The following is a 19,316-nucleotide window of genomic DNA, read 5'->3' as shown; positions in this document are numbered from 1 at the left end:
TACTTAAAGGGATAAAATAAACTTGAATATACTTAAAGGGATAAAATAAACTTTAATATACTTAAAGGGATAAAATAAAACTTGAATATACTTAAAGGGATAAAATAAACTTGAATATATTTACTTAAAGGGATAAAATAAACTTGAATATACTTAAAGGGATAAAATAAACTTTAATATACTTAAAGGGATAAAATAAAACTTGAATATACTTAAAGGGATAAAATAAACTTGAATATACTTAAATAGATAAAATAAACTTGAATATATATACTAAAAGGGATAAAATAAACTTGAATATATATACGTAAAGGGATAAAATAAACTTGAATATATATACTTATAGGCATAAAATAAACTGGAATATACTTAAAGGTATAAAATAAACTTGAATATATATACTTAAATGGATAAAATAAAATTGAATCTACTTAAAGGGATAAAATAAAATTAAATATATCTACTTAAATGGATAAAATAAACTTGAATATACTTAAAGGGATAAAATTAACTTGAATATATCTACTTAAAGGGATACTTGAATATACTTAAATGGATAAAATAAACTTGAATACATCAACTTAAAGGGATAAAATAAACTTGAATCTACTTAAAGGGATAAAATAAACTTAAATATTTCTACTTAAAGGGATAAAATAAACTTGAATATACTTAAAGGGATAAAATAAACTTAAATATATCTACTGAAATGGATAAAATAAACTTGAATATACTTAAAGGGATAAAATAGACTTGAATATACTTAAAGGGATAAAATAAACTTGAATATACTTAAAGGGATAAAATAAACTTGAATATATCTACTTAAAGGGATGAAATAAACTTGAATATATCAACTAAATGGGATAAAATGAACTTAAATATATCTAATTAAATGTATAAAATAAACAGCGAGAACTTTTCATGATTTATCTCTACAGTCAAAGCTGTTAAATCATTAAAAATATATTTTAGATGTACAAGGTCAGAAAAAAGTCGTAAATGCGAAAAATAAAAATTTCAAACATCCACTTAAAGGGATAAAATAAGCTTGAATGTATATACTTAAAGGGATAAATTAAACTTGAATATATATACTTAAATGAATAAAATAAACTTAAATGGATAAAATAAACTTGAATATACTTGAAGTGATAAAATAAACTTGAATATATCTACTTAAATGGATAAAATAAACTTGAATACATACTTAAAGGGATAAAATAAACTTGAATATATATACTTAAATGAATAAAATAAACTTAAAGGGATAAAATAAACTTGAATATACTTGAAGGGATAAAATAAACTTGAATATATCTACTTAAATGGATAAAATAAACTTGAATATATATACTTAAATGAATAAAATAAACTTAAAGGGATAAAATAAACTTGAATATATATACTTAAAGGGATAAAATAAACTTAAATATATCTACTTAAATGGATAAAATAAACTTGAATATATTTACTTAAATGGATAAAATGAACTTGAATATATATACTTAAATGGAACTTTTCATGATTTACTCTACAGTCAAAGCTTTTAAATCATTAAAAAATATATTTCGGATGCACAAGGTCATTTTTATAAGAAAAAAGTCTTAAATGCGAAAAATTATAATTTTTCAAACATCTACAACTTAAAGAAAACGTGTTAAATAGAAAATAATTAAAACTAGTTTAAAGAAAATATTCTGATTTTACACAAGATGTCACAAAAACATATTTGACCTTTTCCAAAACATTTTCTAATATTTTAGTTGATAAATGGTAATTCTTGTTTGGTAAAATAAAATATTTTTATTAATCTTAAATTTCAAATTGATCATTTTTAAGACACACTGTCAATAAAGAAAAAAAAATGTTGAGTTCTCTGTAAATGTGTTCTCAATTTGTTAAAATTTTTGCCATTTCAGCATTTCATGTTTGATGTGCAGATAGTAAAGTAAAAACTTAAATATTTATATTTATATAAACATAAAACATAATTTGAAGTGTGTAACCTATTATATTCATTATCGTTAACTAACTAAGGGCCAACCAATTAAAACAACCTACCCTGGTTAGGCGGGTCCAGACTGCATAGTAACTTGTGATTGCTTATTTGTAATATCTCATGCTTTGTAGTTGAATAAAAATATAAAAAATTGATGAAATACACTTCTGACTTGGGAACCCAGCTCTCCTTGGAAACTAAAATTTCTCAATGAAAGTCAACCTACACGATTTAGCATTTTTAGACCAAGCTAAAAACATTCTAGCGAGAGAAATCTGTCAAGGGATTTACGAGTTCCTAGCTGAAGGGCCCGGCGTTGCTCATGGGGAAAAAACAATATTTGATTTTTTTAGCATATCTTACCCCCAGGCTACCCATGAGTGTTCACAAAAAAATGTCAGCCCATTCGGTCCAGTGCAGCCGTTTGGCCAGCGATAGGGAAAAGGTATACGAATGTCTTGTTTTATTATGTAGATGAGCGGACGAACAAACAAACAAATAGATACCTACAATTTTATATAGATATAGATGGTATATATATTTTCATCAATTTATTGTTAATTTATTACTGTCAATGATAATCCTAAAGTCATTTCAAAATATTCTACTAATAACATCTATGATCGAATAATAAGTAACTCACTGTCAACTAGACGGAACTATGGAGACTGTCAAATCACGGGCAGCCGTAGTACATTTGAATATCCGAGCCGGGTCAACCTTTCCGGTCCCAGTTTGTCCTGTATCGCCCGGATATTGGATATAGATATAGATAGATGACATTAATGGATTATATAATCAATCCTGCATGAGGCTGAGGAGGATACAAATATTTAAACCGATGTATTTATTTTGTATATATTTCTATTATATTTAAACCATGTATTTATTTTCTATATATTTCTATTATATTTAAACCATGTATTTATTTTGCATATATTTCTATTATATTTAAACCATGTATTTATTTTTCATATATTTCTATTATATTTAAACTAGTATTTATTTTGTATATATTTCTATTATATTTAAAGAGCATGTTTAATGTGCACAACGCACACCATAGTAAGAAAGAGCGCCCTGTATGGTTATTAATTGAAGTCTAGTTATTATATATTATTATTATATATACTGACATAAACCAATCAGAGTAATTATTACGCACAGCAGGAAATAATTCAAGCGTACGCGCTCAATAGAAGGGGTTCATTCATATTCATCCTTCTCTCCATGCTCTTCATACTCATTCTACTCATGCTACTCATCCGTCTCATCCTTCTCATCCTTCTCATCCTTCTCATCCTTCTCATCCTTCTCATCCTTCTCATCCTTTCTCATCCTTCTCATCCATTTCATCCTTTTTATCCTTCTCATCCTTCTCATCCTTTCTCATCCTTCTCATCCTTCTCATCCTTCTTATCCTTCTCATCCTTCTTATTCTACTTTTTCTACTCATTTATCTTAACTTTCTCATCCTTCTCATCCTTGCCATCCTTCTCATCCTTCTCATCATTCTCATCCTTCTCCTCCTTCTCATCCTTCCCATCCTTTTTATCCCTTTTATCCTTCTCATCCTTCTCATCCTTCTCATCCTTCTCATCCTTCTCATCCTTCTCATCCTTCTCATCCTTCTTATCCTTCTCATCCTTCTCATCCTTCTCATCCTTCTCATCCTTTTCATCCTTCTCATCCTTCTCATCCTTCTCATCCTTCCCATCCTTCTCATCCTTCTTATCCTTCTCATCCTTCTCATCCTTCTCATCCTTCTCATCCTTCTTAACCTTCTCATCCTGCTCATCCTTCTCATCTTCTCATACTTTTCATTCTTCCAATCCTCAAAGGTCTCTCATTCCTCTTATCCTACCTATCCTTCATATCCCAATCATTTTTCTATTATTCCATGGTTAAAGTTTCTCCTAAATTCTGACCAAACCTGATTTATTAGTCTGATTTTCTTTGATTGTCAGATTTTGATAAATGAATCGTTGATATGTCTGGAATGCGAGGCACATCTATATGTCTATCTATCTATCTATCTATTTCTCTATCTATCTATCTATCTAACTATCTAGCATGTTTTGAACATATTTAATCCATTGTTGTGTATTGGCACGAGCTCTTCTACCCCCCACCTCTCACTCCTCCCTTTAACCCTAACTAAGAAAGGGATTGATCACTTATTTTAACACAACATTAACCATTTCAAACAAGCTCATTTTTATTAACTATCCAGTTAACTATAGTTTTTGTCAAAAGTTTTTTTTAGAACCAATGCAGATAGAAGTCTTAGTTCGCTATTCATTGCATGATTTATAGATAAAAAATCACGTTTTCTTGAACATTGTTAAATATTAAGACCATTCCCTTTAGATTTGATAGTTCATCCTTTTATAATAAATAGGCTCCAATACATCTCAAGGCAATTAGAATACAATGTGAGTGTGGGGTCAGAGTACTACCTCGACATGAAAAATTGTATACAATAAAATATAAACTGACTTACTCCATCCTTGCTACATCTATACTCTATTCTTACTCCATTTTTACTCCATCCAAACTTAATTCTGACTCCATTTTTACTTTCTTACTCACTAATTTCTCCATCCCTCAATTATTTCTCCATCAAACCTCTATTCTTACTCCATCCTTACTTCATCCTTATTCCACTCTTGCTCTATCCTGATTCCATCCTATACTCCATCCTTACCTTTTCCTCAATCTATCCTCACTCTATCCTTACTCCAGCCTTTCTCAACTATGGTTGATCTAGGTTGTAAGAATAGCTGAACAATTGTTAATAAATACAGTGGCAAATCTCATAGTTACATATAGAAAAATTACTTTGTAAATTGTCAGTAAATCTAAATACGCTTACCAGTAACTACGCAGATCTTGTATTGCTTAACCTAAACTAGCTACGTCTGTAAATAACTACTTCAAACCTGCATTGTGATTAGCTTAACTACGTTGATATATAACGATGTAAAACTTGTAATTACGTCTATTTAAACATAATCTGTAACCTAGAACCAAAAATACATTCAGTTGGAATAGACTCCTCAATAATTACCAAGTGAGGTAATTGTTCCTTGATTAGTTTTATTTTACTGTTCTAACTCACTTAAGGTTTTCTGTAGCCCTTTTCATGTACATTTTGGACATACAAGTAAGAGAGCTGAGCAATGGTTGAGCTATAGTATAGGTAGAGAGCTGAACTATGGTTGAGCTAGGGTATAGGTAGAGAGCTGAACTATGGTTGAGCTAGGGTATAGGTAGAGAGCTGAACTATGGTTGAGCTAGAGTATAGGTAGAGATGTGAACTATGGTTGAGCTAGGGTATAGGTAGAGAGCTGAACTATGGTTGAGCTAGGGTATAGGTAGAGAGCTGAACTATGGTTGAGCTAGGGTATAGGTAGAGATGTGAACTATGGTTGAGCTAGGGTATAGGTAGAGAGCTGAACTATGGTTGAGCTAGGGTATAGGTAGAGAGCTGAGCTATGGTTGAGCTAGGGTATAGGTAGAGAGCTGAGCTATGGTGGAGTTAGGGTATAGGTAGAGAGCTGAGCTATGGTTGAGCTAGGTTATAGGTAGAGAGTTGAACTATGGTTGAGCTAGGGCATAGGTAGAGAGCTGAACTATGGTTGAGCTAGGGTATAGGTAGAGAGCTGAACTATGGTTGAGCTAGGGTATAAGTAGAGAGCTGAACTATGGTTGAGCTATGGTATAGGTAGAAAGCTGAACTATGGTTGAGCTAGGGTATAGGTAGAGAGCTGAACTATGGTTGAACTATATAGGGTATAGGTAGAGCTGAACTATGGGTGAGCTAGGGTATAGGTAGAGAGCTGAACTATGGTTGAGCTAGGGTATAGGTAGAGAGCTGAACGATGGTTGAGCTGAATCTGACCCTAGGTCATGGGAAACTCAAATCTCTTCAGCTCACACAAACCTCAACAAACCACACATACACACACACCCATATACCTTCACACAAAAACACCCCCCCCCGCACACACACGCACGCAAACATGCACCAACAAATTGCAAAGAATTGCACATTATAGCGCACAAACTTTGCGTTTAAAGGGACTGTAAGCGTAATTTCAAGTGACCCTCCATGCAAAGATAGAAAAGCCGGATGTACAACGTATACGAAACTTTTATCTGATAAAAAATGTGGAAGATAACGTCGTTTTCTGACCCGAAAAGCGTTTAACTGATAATTTCTCCATTGTTTCTTGTAAGCAATAAATATATGCGCTTATCACCTAGCTTTGCAGAGAGATGAAAATAAACAGTTTAAATAAAAAGAAATATGGAAATCTATATAATTCATGTGGATCGGTCGTCACAACTTTAAAGGGTTACCTAAAATATCACTTTAAATCCCTTTAGACTTCAGTTACAGTAGAAGTACATATTTCCATGTACTGTTTAGCCCCGATATAAGGATTTATCTCTGATTGAATGATGAGATAGATAGAAAGATAGATGATACTGCCATGTAATTTCTTTTGGTTCAGAATAGACACCAAACACATGACTGAACCCTCTGATTGGATCTGGCGCTACTGGAATCGGCATACATGGGTGTTTAGAGAGACGCAAAAAAGTCATATGTCTATAGCAACTTCGCGTGATTAAAATATTCCATATCAGGACACGGTAATATATTGATAGTCACACGAGGTTGCGAACAAATATTACGAGGGAATGGCCACAAACTTAAGTTGTATTGGCCTTAAAGCATTGTAACCTGATGGGATAAAACTTTGATATTTCAAACTTAGATTATTTGATACATCAACAGTCATAGTTTGAAATATCTAAGTTCTACAACATTGGGTTACAAAGATATAGAGATTGGTTAGTGGCAAAAATCCAATTCAAGTTTAATGAGAGTTATCAAATTTTCCCGTTATTGCACATTATACATAATAATAATTTATCATTACCAAGCGTTTAGCTTAGTTACATTTTCGTATTTTGACTTATTTTCCAATGAATATTTTTTATTATTCTTTTATAGTAAGGTATATATATATACTATTTAAAATATTAGCTTCAAATTTAAATATTTTGATATATTTCAAGATCTCACTACTTATACATGGAGCTTCTCCAGCATCAGTATATTAATTCTTATATCATATATTTCAAGATCTCACTACTTATACATGGAGCTTCTCCAGCATCAGTATATTAATTCTTATATCATATATTTCAAGATCTCACTACTTATACATGGAGCTTCTCCAGCATCAGTATATTAATTCTTATATCATATTCAAAGAATTTTGACTACTGAGGATCGTCACATGAGAAGTGAAACGTGTAAATGTTTACTTTAATTCTTTTTTAGTAATATGTGAAGTTTAAAAACTGCAATATTTATATATTTATTTATATTTAAATCTTTATTACGAAAAGTTTGTATTCACACTATCAGAAAATTAGCTTTAACGGTCTAAGGCCATTCATAGGCCTAAAGGAATCAATGGAAAAGAACGGGAAAATAAACCATTTAATTCCGTGCCCTCTGATTGGATGGATGAACTCGAATACTGATCCTTGATTGGATATCCGGCTCCGCTGGGCGGAATGAATGAAAAATACTGTACAGTCACGACTTAAAATTCATGAAAATATTCTGTACTGTCACGACACTTCAAACCTTGGGTCCCCAAACTATCACAGTTATACCTCAACCATGTGATCAAACTATTCAGGAATTTAAAAACATAAATTTACACAATGAACCCCAGTTCAACACAGTGATACAAAATATAACTCCAGATTCTCCAGGTGCCGATAAATCAGAAATACATCCTGGAAATTAGAAATTATCTCCTTTAAATGAACCCATGAAGGGGCATTGTTAACCATTGTTCTTGAAACTAATCGATTAGTCTCAACCCCTTCCCCCCCTAATGACATACCCCCTCCCCCTCCGGTAAGACGTTACCATATATAATAATTCAATTCTTCTAAAATTTTCCCATGCACGTAATGTGATAATTGTACATAAAAGTAATGTTAGAGTTCATTAACAATTGGATATCGTCAACATTTAAGATATAAGCAATAAGCATGATTATCATGGCTTAATTATTAAGAGTTGTGTGCATACTGCATAGTGCATACTGCAAACTTGATAAAAACTAACAAGTTTCTAAAACTTCTTTACCCAGCAAAAATTTGTTACTTTTGGGTTTAACAAGATATATTGATTATTTTCTTATTTCTTCAATGACTGAAAAAGTGTATAAAAGATTTATATTTTGATTTGATAATCTCAATTTTACGACAAAATGAAATACAATAAATAAGTTTATTTAATGGGCAAACTTTTGTGTGGATTATCCATAATCTTGAACTCTTGATCTCAATATATAATGTGGGAATTTTTAAATCAAATTTATCCCTGGAGGGTATGCCCATCATGGGACATCGGAGAGGAATTAACTTAATCCGTAGATCTGCATGCATAAAATGAGGATAAATGCTTGATCCCAAGATTTACAATTACATCCCAAAAGTCCTAAATTTTAAGTGTAAAAGTATGATATATGATGCTCAATCTTTAATATTGTTACACTTTAATAAATGAATTAAATTGCTTTAATTGATTTCAATTAATTATTAGTATCACAATTTCGTTCACTAAACTAAATAATAAAGCTCTTCGCTCATATATATATATATATATGTCAGCTATAGCTGGCCAACCGGCTGGACCGAATGGGCTGACAATTTTTTAGAGTGCTGTGAGACTAACATAGGCAACAACAAAAAATATTCTTCAAATTTCAATCAAACCAAATACATATTAATAGAAATTATTACATATATGTGTAGTCTTATATTCACGAGCTTATTCAGTAATAGGAAATTTATGACTTTCAAGAAGGATTCAAACTTTATCCCAAAGCTTACTTTCCCCCCCCCCAAAAAAAAAGTCCTGTATAACCCCCCCCCCTCTTCCCATTTCCGATATTTTTATAGATAATGAGTTATACTGTTTCACTGCACGTATAAAGTCATGTTGTTAATCGTTTTTTCTAGTTTTAGACGATTTTTGGACTTTACAGATTTTAAAAATATCAGATATGTCTAAATTATAAACATTGTTACCCGAAAAAAAAAAAATGCAAAAAATCGAATCAAAACAAGCCAAAAACAAGCCAAAAACAAGTCAAAAACAAGTCAAAAACGAACCAAAAATATATCAAAATTAACCAAAACAATTTTAAACCAATGGTTCAATAAAACTGTTTTATTTTTCAAATAATTATATATTTAGTTAAAAGTCGTTCTTAAATGCCTTAATTAAACCTTTTTTGCTAAATATTTTAACCCTATCTCGATTGGGCTATTTTTGTCTAATATAGGTGGGGTGGAGGATGTTTTCAACCCCCTTATGATTTTGCTCTTAGAGTTGAGATAGGGGAGTGTGATACATGTCCTTAGTCCAACTTTTCAAGGCCTTCTCATTAAAAAAAAGTTAGACCTCTAACTTTAATGGTTAGGGTGTATAGGAAGATTTTAAAAAAGTTCAAAAAGCATGTCGAAACTTTTAAAAAAAGTTATTTTAACTTTTGAAAAATATTAACATATGACACATGTTATATTATATCTATATTTCAAGGCCTTTCCAAATATATAAGTCTTAGACCTGTACCTTAATTAAGAACTTTTGAATTTTTTGAAACACCGACCCACCGTTTGACCATTCTCCACCATACCCTATGCATCAAAAAAAAAAAAAAATTAGCAAAATTTGTTCACAACAATGAATTATGTGGAAAAAGTTAAGAAGTTTAAGCATTCTAATGTAAGCCATTTTTAAGTTATTCAGAAGAAACCGTGATAGTTTTAAAGATTTAAAGTTTCATTCTTTGTGGGTTTCCCTAACAACCTAAGCATCTAAATAGTTTAATGTAAACAAACAAACGTTCAATAGAAAATGATTGTGTAGGTACGGCACGGTACTCCAAAAATCTGAATTAATATATTCAAAATAAACTAGTATATAAGCTGGCCTAACTTCCAATACTTAAACGATAAATATTTCTAAGGAAGGGGGGTTGTCCCCCAGGAATATTAGGGAGACTTCCCTCCCTTGCACCCTAGAAAGATTAAGATGAGAGAGAGAGCCAGCACCTTCTAGCTCTTCAATATTTTCCTACCTTTACTACGAACTGACGGAGAAGGTCAAAATTATTCAACATTACTGATCTGACTTTGCGACCTCGTAGCTCCTCTAGCTTTGATTCTACGCACAAGTATTAGAAACGAAAATATAACCAGTTACACACTAGAAATTAAAAACTTTTTTCAATAGCTCTTATATTAGAGAAGTTATGATTATAATTAAAGAGAGAAGAATATGGTTTGGTCTTGATCATCATTACAAACAAGCAATGAGGAATAATTGAAACAACATTACTGGTCTGACTTTGCGACCTCGTAGCTCCTCTAGCTTTTATTCTACGCACAAGTATTAGAAACGAAAATATAACCAGTTACACACTAGAAATTAAAAACTTTTTTTCAATAGCTCTTGTATTAGAGAAGTTATAATTATAGGATTTCAATTTTCATTCTCAGCTGGTCATGGTTTTGACATCAAATGACCAAATACCATGTAAAAAAAATCCAGGGAGGGTTAGTTTTTGCCAGGGGTTATTACTTTAACAGTGCAGTGTAAATTATAAAGATCTCATTATACAGAACATGCATTATTTATTAGTTTAGATATTAAAGTCTTTCTTCAACAGTGCAGTGAAATATTATATATATCTCATTATACAGAACACGCATTAATTTCATTTGCTGTATATTACTAGTGTTATGACTTCATAGAAGACAGTTTGGAACTTATGCTATCTGTGTTGAAAACTTTAGAATGGTGAATATCGAGATTAATGATTGATCCTCTCTTTTCTTAACATCGAGACGAACCTAATCTTGTACTTGTATCCTGAAAAGTGTATAAAATTCAACCAATCAGAGTCGAGTATACGAAGCCGATAAAATTGAAATTTTGCGCGCCATTTAAGATTAATATACAAAAATGGGAGGGACTCTCTTATATAAAAAAACGGTTTTTGACTTTTCTCTACAATATCCAAGAAAAAGTGGTTTAAGAAGAAAATCAAAAGTGTATCCATTGAATACTCAGATTGATTAATCGGGATTAAGGATATCTCACTCTAAAGTTTTCAGCTCTGCTTCTTTAAAGTTATGATTCCCTTCAACTGTAAAACAAGCCTCATTCTAATCAGTGGAATTTTTGCCAAGGAAAAATATACATGACCATCGAGCAGAGCCTTCTAAGAAATATATCAATATAACAATTAGATATTTCCCATAATTTAATTCTCGTATATTGTAGATAACCCAGCATCTATAATGGGAATCAGAACAAAAGTGGAATAATTGTTGTTTTCTTTTGATTATGTAATGGGATGTTGCAATTTGTATTCCTATAAATACTGACGTTTTTTTAATTGCTTTGAAGTCAAAACTTTTTGAAAGCTTCAGCTAGTGCAGACCTGAATCCTTAAATCCTTTTATATCTCGTGATGGTCAAACCCTACAGGGAAAACCATAACTGAGGGATAAAGTATTTCATATCAAATTTAAACGTGTCCGTGTTGGATATCGAGATCAAGCGTACAAAATTCACGATTCTCCACACATAAGTCCCGATCCGGCGATCTCAGGACACGCTTGAAGAAATAATCAGTTGAAAATTAAAAATTCCTTTAAAATGAAGATAAAAAAATATGATTTCCTTTTCGCTGTTTCTGGTTCTCACTGTTGTGCATTGTACAACTTAGATTTTATAACGTACTCCTTGAAAAAAGACATATTTTGCGTTAATTGTTAAAAAGCGTAAATAAAGTAGGTGTTAGTTCCACATTTAAACAAAAATATATTTCGATCTGGGCTGACCCTTTTCAGTTCTAACGATATAATAAACTAACCATCAAAATCAATAGTAAATATTTCTAAAATTCCAAGGAAAATGAACCAGTGAAAAATTTTAGAAAAAAGGTTTTAGATAATTGATGTGTTACAAAGCAAATCGTCTTACTTCTTACCAGACACTTATGAAATAATTAATTTAGTGAAATGGGTCTGTTTACACTGCCCAGTTGTTGTGGCTCATTTTCATTGAACTAGTTAAAATTATAACTTAATTCTTAAAGTCGTCTTCCTATTTCAGAGTTTTGTGGTATATCGTATGTATCTATACTAGAGAGTATGCTACCACCTACCCTCATGATACTAAAATATATATTTAGGTTATTGGACCTAGTTCTCTGTTATATGTATCTACAAGAGAATATGCTACCACCTACCCTCATGACACTCAAATATATATTTAGGTTGTTGGACCGAGTTCTCTGTTATGTGTATCAACAAGAGAGTATGCTACCACCTATCCTCATGATACTAAACTATATATATAGGTTGTTGGACCTAGTTCTCTGTTATATGTATCACAAGAGAATATGCTACCACCTACCCTCATGATACTAAAATATATATTTAGGTTATTGGACCTAGTTCTCTGTTATATGTATCACAAGAGAATATGCTACCACCTACCCTCATGATACTAAAATATATATTTAGGTTATTGGACCTAGTTCTCTGTTATATGTATCTACAAGAGAATATGCTACCACCTACCCTCATGATACTAAAATATCTATACTGGGTACAGACGACTTCACCAGTAATATTGCTATTCTAGTCAGGCATACAGGCAGCGGAGCAGTCGGCCTTACTCAGGTTAAACTTTTAATAGAACAGCTAATACTATGCAAGGGCTAACAAGGGATATTTTAACTGTTTTCCATTTCAGTAGGTTGGATAAGTCCGATTTACAACGGTACCTTTTATATAAACCTTTATAAGACTAAAAATGAGGAGGATGTTTTGAAAAAAAGATTAATTCTGTCAGGTTCCCTTCTCGTCTCTGCTACTGAAATCTTCAAGTCAACTTAAAAGAGAAACCGAAATTGAAAACGATTAACGATATGGTTAACTAAAGGATTCATGTTGAGGAGCACTCAACCCTATTTAGCCTGACGTCAATAATTTGCAAAAAATGGCAAATTTGCAAAAATCTAAATATTTATTGCGAAATCTAGTTATGAACCAAAAAATGTGCAAAAAATTCGCCCCCCCCCCCCTCCAGGAAAGATAAGGTTAAAATACCGTCCATTTAGATTAAAACTTCAAAGTTGTTAAATTAGAATTGAGGCTTACTCTGTGTTTTGTAGCAATAGAAAGCAGAAATAAGTGGAATGATTGTCGTCTTCGGCTTTGATTTATTAATGACGCTAAATATTTTGTAATATTTACAATTGTATGATGTCTAAAAAGGTTTCTATAATAAATCAGTTAGAAATTGCAACATCGTCAGCGATATTCATTATAGAAAGAAAAGATAAAGACGACAATATTTCCTGTTAATTAACTTTTGTTCTCATTAAACTTTCATCCTTGGTAAACTTCAAATAATCATAAAATATTTAAAAGGGTTAAAGTCCCCCTAAAATCTTTTATCTTCCAGAATTTTTTGTTGTATATGAAGATGAGTAATTGATTGATAATATATCCTTTATATAGGTTGACCGGGTTAACGAGGAAGGTTTGGTGGCCATGCTCCAGCGTATCTCTACCTTATCCTACGGATATGAGGGTCGACTTGAACTCCATCTAGTGGGAGCTTTCTCAGATACAAAAGGACTTTCAGCGGCTCTTATTCACTCCTGTCTAAGTATGTTTTAGCCATTTATTAAACTATCCAAGCGTTGCCTGTGGAATTTCAAAAATCGTCCAACAATTAGCTGAAAACGACCTCCAAGCTGTGTCCTTAGTTTTAATCTGAGAAATAATGCCACTATCCAATTTTATCAAAGGGGGCGAATGTTACTTTTTTTATCTTTCTCTCACTAGGTTAAGGTTGTGCCGGATCTAGATAACACACATTTAAATAAAATCGCACATGCAAATTTGACGCTCTTTTTTGCATATACATATATTTATAAGACTATCTGAAGTGCCCGGCGGTGCCCGTGGAATTTTACTAACAAAAAGGAAAATTTAGAATTTAGAAAAACCGAATTTTTAGCCTATGTTACCCTAAGGGTGCCCATGGGCCCATAGGCTCCCAAAAAATTAATCGATTTGGCCCAGCCGTACATATATATATATATATATGCACAAAGAGCTTTATAATAGATTACCTTGGAAACCAAACTTAGAATTGTTAGACCAAGCTTAGAACATTCCCGTGGTTCTCCCGAGTTCCCCAATCAAAATTTGATGCAAATCGGTCAAGAGGTTCTTGACATTGAGGACATACAAGAGAAAACAGAGAAGCAGAGATTACTACTTATATTTATAGATTAGCCGGATTGAAATATTAATCAAACCATATTTGATTGTAGTCTGTATTCCAGGTACACTACATCGAGTTCGAACAACCCTAGAGCTGGTTGATTGTATTCTGTATTCCAGGTACACTACATCGGGTTCGAACAACCCTAGAGCTGGTAACCTGCTGTGTAGGAGAAGTGTGCACAATACGGCGAAGCGGAGCTCCTTGGCCACTGGTCTACGGGATCGGAGTTAACGTCAAGACTGGCGAGGTCTTTCCGGCTCAGTTCACAGATAAGGTTAAGCATGCTATTTACAAAAGTGTCCAAATAAACATGGGAATATTAAAACTGCCACAACATTTTTAACATCAGGTCCCATTTTGAACATATTCACAAGAAAAAGCAGAGCTGTTATTTTTCAGTAGGAAGGGCGGATCAAAATGATATAATAATACTGATATTCTTGATTTAGGGACCGGATATGGATTTACGTATGGCTCGCACACTAACAGGTGGAGAACACGTGGGACTAATGGATCTATACGATGTGAACAGAGAGGAATTAAGAATTGGACCTTTTAGGTAAAACAATTTTTAATATAAATTAGTCAAAAAAGCACTTGTATGAACCTATATATATTTGTTTAGTAATGCACCTATTATATATTTGTAAAGTTATAAACCTATTGTATATTTGTATAGTTATGAACTTATTGTATATTGCACAGTTATGAACCTATTGGATATTGCATAGCTGTGAGCCAATTATATATTTGTATAGTTATGAACCTTTCATATATTTGTTCATTTATGAACCTAATATATATTTGTATAGTTATGAACCTATATTGTATAGTTATGAACCTGTATTGAATAGTTATGAACTTATTGTATGTTGTATAGTTATGAACCTATTGTATATTGTATAACTGTAAACCTATATTGCTCAGTTATGAACCTATTGTATATTGTATAGTTATAAACCTATATTGCTCAGTTATGAACCTATTGTATATTGTATAGTTATGAACCTATGTTGCTCAGTTAAGAACCTATTGTATATTGTATAGTTATGAACCTATATTGCTCAGTTATGAACCTATTGCAAATTGTATAGTTATGAACCTATATTGCTTAGTTATGAACCTATTGTATATTGTATAGTTATGAACCTATATTGCTCAGTTATGAACCTATTTCAAATTGTATAGTTATGAACCTATATTGCTCAGTTATGAACCTATTGTATATTGTATAGTTATGAACCTATATTGCTCAGTTATGAACCTATTGTATATTGTATAGTTATGAACCTATATTGCTCAGTTATGAACCTATTGCAAATTGTATAGTTATGAACCTATATTGCTCAGTTATGAACCTATTGTATATTGTATAGTTATGAACCTATATTGCTCAGTTAAGAACCTATTGTATATTGTATAGTTATGAACCTATATTGCTCAGTTATGAACCTATTGCAATTTGTATAGTTATGAACTTATATTGCTCAGTTATGAACCTATTGTATATTGTATAGTTATGCACCTATATTGCTCAGTTATGAACCTATTGTATATTGTATAGTTATGAACCTATATTGCTCAGTTATGAACCTATTGCAAATTGTATAGTTATGAACTTATATTGCTCAGTTATGAACCTATGCGAGCTGTATATCTGGTTACAACAATCAGATGATTTCTTGTTACAGAGTCTCTCCTCCTGTCCAGAGGTAACAGAAAAGTTATAGAGTTAAAATTATGAAAAAGGTGCATACTTCATTCACCACGGTACCCTTTCTTCCTTTCTCTCATCAAGCTTAAAAACTGCTTAATTCTGACAATTTTCTTTATTTTCTCTTTTGTTTACTTCGTGAAGTCACTTTAATAGACAGCCAACCATTATAAATAAATAATCGATATTTTAGCTTAGTCCTGATTTTAGGGGACACAAGTTCCATAACGCGTCTAATCTAACACTGAGTGTATCTTCACATTTTTCTATCGTCTTTTTTTAAAATTTACTACCGAACTGAAGTAACTCAAAGGAATTGAGTTTTTGCCTGAAACTATCATTTTCTAATCCCTATATTTTTTCAACCTGATGGTGTAAACCTTTTAATATTTCAAGCTTAAACTATTTGAGGTAATAGAATGAAATGTTTGAAATATCTAAGGTCTACGACATTGCAAAGATATAGGGATTAGAAAATCAAATCAAATAATAAAACGTAAGTTTCCGTGTTCAGGTTTCTCCTCCCTCCTTCCTTCCTCAACTAAGATCAGCGTTGAAGAGGATTAAGCAGGATCCTTATCCTTCGGTTTCTGTATTCGGGTCTAATCAACCCAGGTTATACAGGTAGAATTCTTTACATTTCCTACCTTATACCCTTCTTTCATTTTCCGGGTCTAATCAACCCAGGTTATACAGGTAGAATTCTTTACATTTCATACCTTATACCCTTCTTTCATTTTCCGGGTCTAATCAACCCAGGTTTTACAGGTATAGCCATCTTTACGTTTCATACCTTATACCCTTCTTTCATTTTCCGGGAACACTCCCTTTAGTTATTTAGAGTCTCCATTTAAAATGTTGACAATGATACCCTGCAAACTTAATTTGATCAATATATGGAAGATATTGTCGTTTTTTAGCTTTAAAAAGTTGAATTTGATCATTTCTCCATTGTTTCTAATTCACTTTTGTAGAGTTGCGACACATGAATATAATAAGTATTATCAAAGAAATATATGGAACAATGAGGAAGAAATAATGGATATCCGTCTGAAGAACTGTTGAATTCTTGAAATTATCTTCTCTTTTGTTTAATTAAGATAGAAAATGAGGGATTACTGCGCAATTTTTGATCAGAAGAAGTTTAAAGGACAATGTTGCAATTCAGACACGGCAAAATGTACGCTCACTGAAAATTGCAATAAATATAAATAAAAATATGTAAAATATTTTGTTTTCAGGAAAGATGATCTGAGTGGATTGTGGGTTAGATTAAACAAGGAACCTGACTCCTGGAGCAGCCCTACTCCTGTTCAACATCATAGTTTCAAACAGGAACCTATACCACCCTGGCCATCCATTCCTGTTCAATCTCAGATATACTACTGATACTGTTCAACATCATAGTTTCAAACAGGAACCTATACCACCCTGGCCGATCCATTCCTGTTCAGTCTCAGATATATTAATGATACTGTTTAACATCATAGTTTTAAACAGGAACCTATACCACCCTGGCCATCCATTCCTGTTCAGTCTCAAATATATTACTGATACTGTTCAGATATATAAACATACATTACGTTAAAATATTTCTTGTTTTCTCATGATTTGGATTTGTTAAGTTAAAATATTGATTAATATCTTAAAATTATGAAAAATTATGAAAAAGTAAATTTTTTAGTTGCTATTGCTTTATAGAACTATATTAGAACGCTAAATAATAACGAAACTTGTGTGTTAAATAATTTGGACATTTGTGATATTTTTATAGATATTAGTATACATTATACATTTATAATAGCTTCTAAATGATTGAAAAAAAATTATAAATTAAAAAATATTTACTTTTTGGATTTTTCAGGATCCTTTGATTCAATATCCCTGTGGAATTGAAGTTGCCAAAATTAATAGTTTTCATTTGACATTTCAACAAGAACTTTTTTCAAAATAATATCTTTTAAGTGACGTCAGATATTTCTAATCCTAAGGTTTATAAGCTAGTCTATTTTTCCTGCTTTAGCTGTTCTTGCTTTCTTGCAGTAAATTAATGAAACATTAAAGTATTTTAAATTGAAGTTTTATTCTCATATTTTAAATTATATACGTATGTTACATTTTGTAAAGTTTGTTTATCACTGAAACGGCTGAAAACCAAACTAGAAATAATATATTTATTTTATTTTGGAAATGTTTGTAAAAAAGTTTGGAAAATAAACGATAATTGCTAAAGTTTAAAGTTTAAATGGAATGTGCACCAAAAATTTAATTCTAAAAAGAGAATCGAATTTTTGAAAGTGAGCTTCGATGAAGTTTGTTAAATAATGAAATTATTGTCAGAGGGCAAACATTATCGACATTTTTTGGCAAAATGATTCATTTGCCAGAAGAAAAAATACTTAAATTGTAATTGTAAATTATTTTGACAATTTTATTATATTTTCACTGGTAATGTACGAATACAGAGCTGGGGGGGGGGGGGGGGGGTTAAAAGTTGTAAATTTTGAGAATTCGATAGAAATTTTCACGAAGCGCAAATATTTTGATGATGTTAGCTTTACTTTCCCAAGGGTATTTTCCCAATTTGCAACTTCACAAATGGGCAACTTCTCGAGCAGTAACCTGTCCTATTCGCTGTGCTTAGCCCCCTGGCATGTTCTATCCGCAGTGCTCGGCCCCTTAGCCCATCCTAACCGAAGCATTTAGCCCCATTGCAGCCTCCGATCCCTCAGAAGGCCTAAGCTAAAATTTGGGAAGTTGCCGCCGAGGAAAATGCATATTTGGGAAATGGCCACTTGGAAAGTCGCCCTTGGGAAAATTTTAAAAATACCTAACACTATTTTTATTAGGGTCTTATGGGTTTACAGGGGAGATGAGAATATACGACGGCGAAGTTTAAGTGATTGACCCTCACAACCACACTTTTTTCTTTCTATAGTTACTAAAAAGAATGAAGTTGGGGGGTTGGGGGGAGCATACAAGGTATTGTTTTGTAGGGTTCTTTTCCTGTGTAATTTCAGAGCTAATTTCCCGGTACTGAGATACAGAGTTGAAGGAGAGAGAGAGAGAGTTTAGGGCAAAGGGTCAAGTTTTTTCTCTTTCCCACGCTAGCAGAACTTTAGAAAAATACTAGGGCACTATGGTGCAGTATAAAGGGAGGGGGGGAGGAATACTAG

The 19,316-nt window shown here is 32.1% G+C and overlaps 1 pseudogene; it reads left to right on the top strand.

The window, feature by feature from the left end:
* The first annotated feature begins 12,419 nt into the window (after positions 1–12,419).
* Positions 12,420–18,295, top strand: LOC111713147 (protein N-terminal asparagine amidohydrolase-like; annotated as a pseudogene).
* Positions 18,296–19,316: the final 1,021 nt, after the last annotated feature.

This window comes from Eurytemora carolleeae, unplaced genomic scaffold (genome assembly GCF_000591075.1).
Source record: "Eurytemora carolleeae unplaced genomic scaffold, Eaff_2.0 scaffold1174, whole genome shotgun sequence".
Classification (NCBI taxonomy): Eukaryota; Metazoa; Arthropoda; class Copepoda; order Calanoida; family Temoridae; genus Eurytemora; species Eurytemora carolleeae.
The sequence above is the reverse complement of the archived record's forward strand: the minus strand, read 5'-3'. Positions and strand labels throughout refer to the sequence as shown.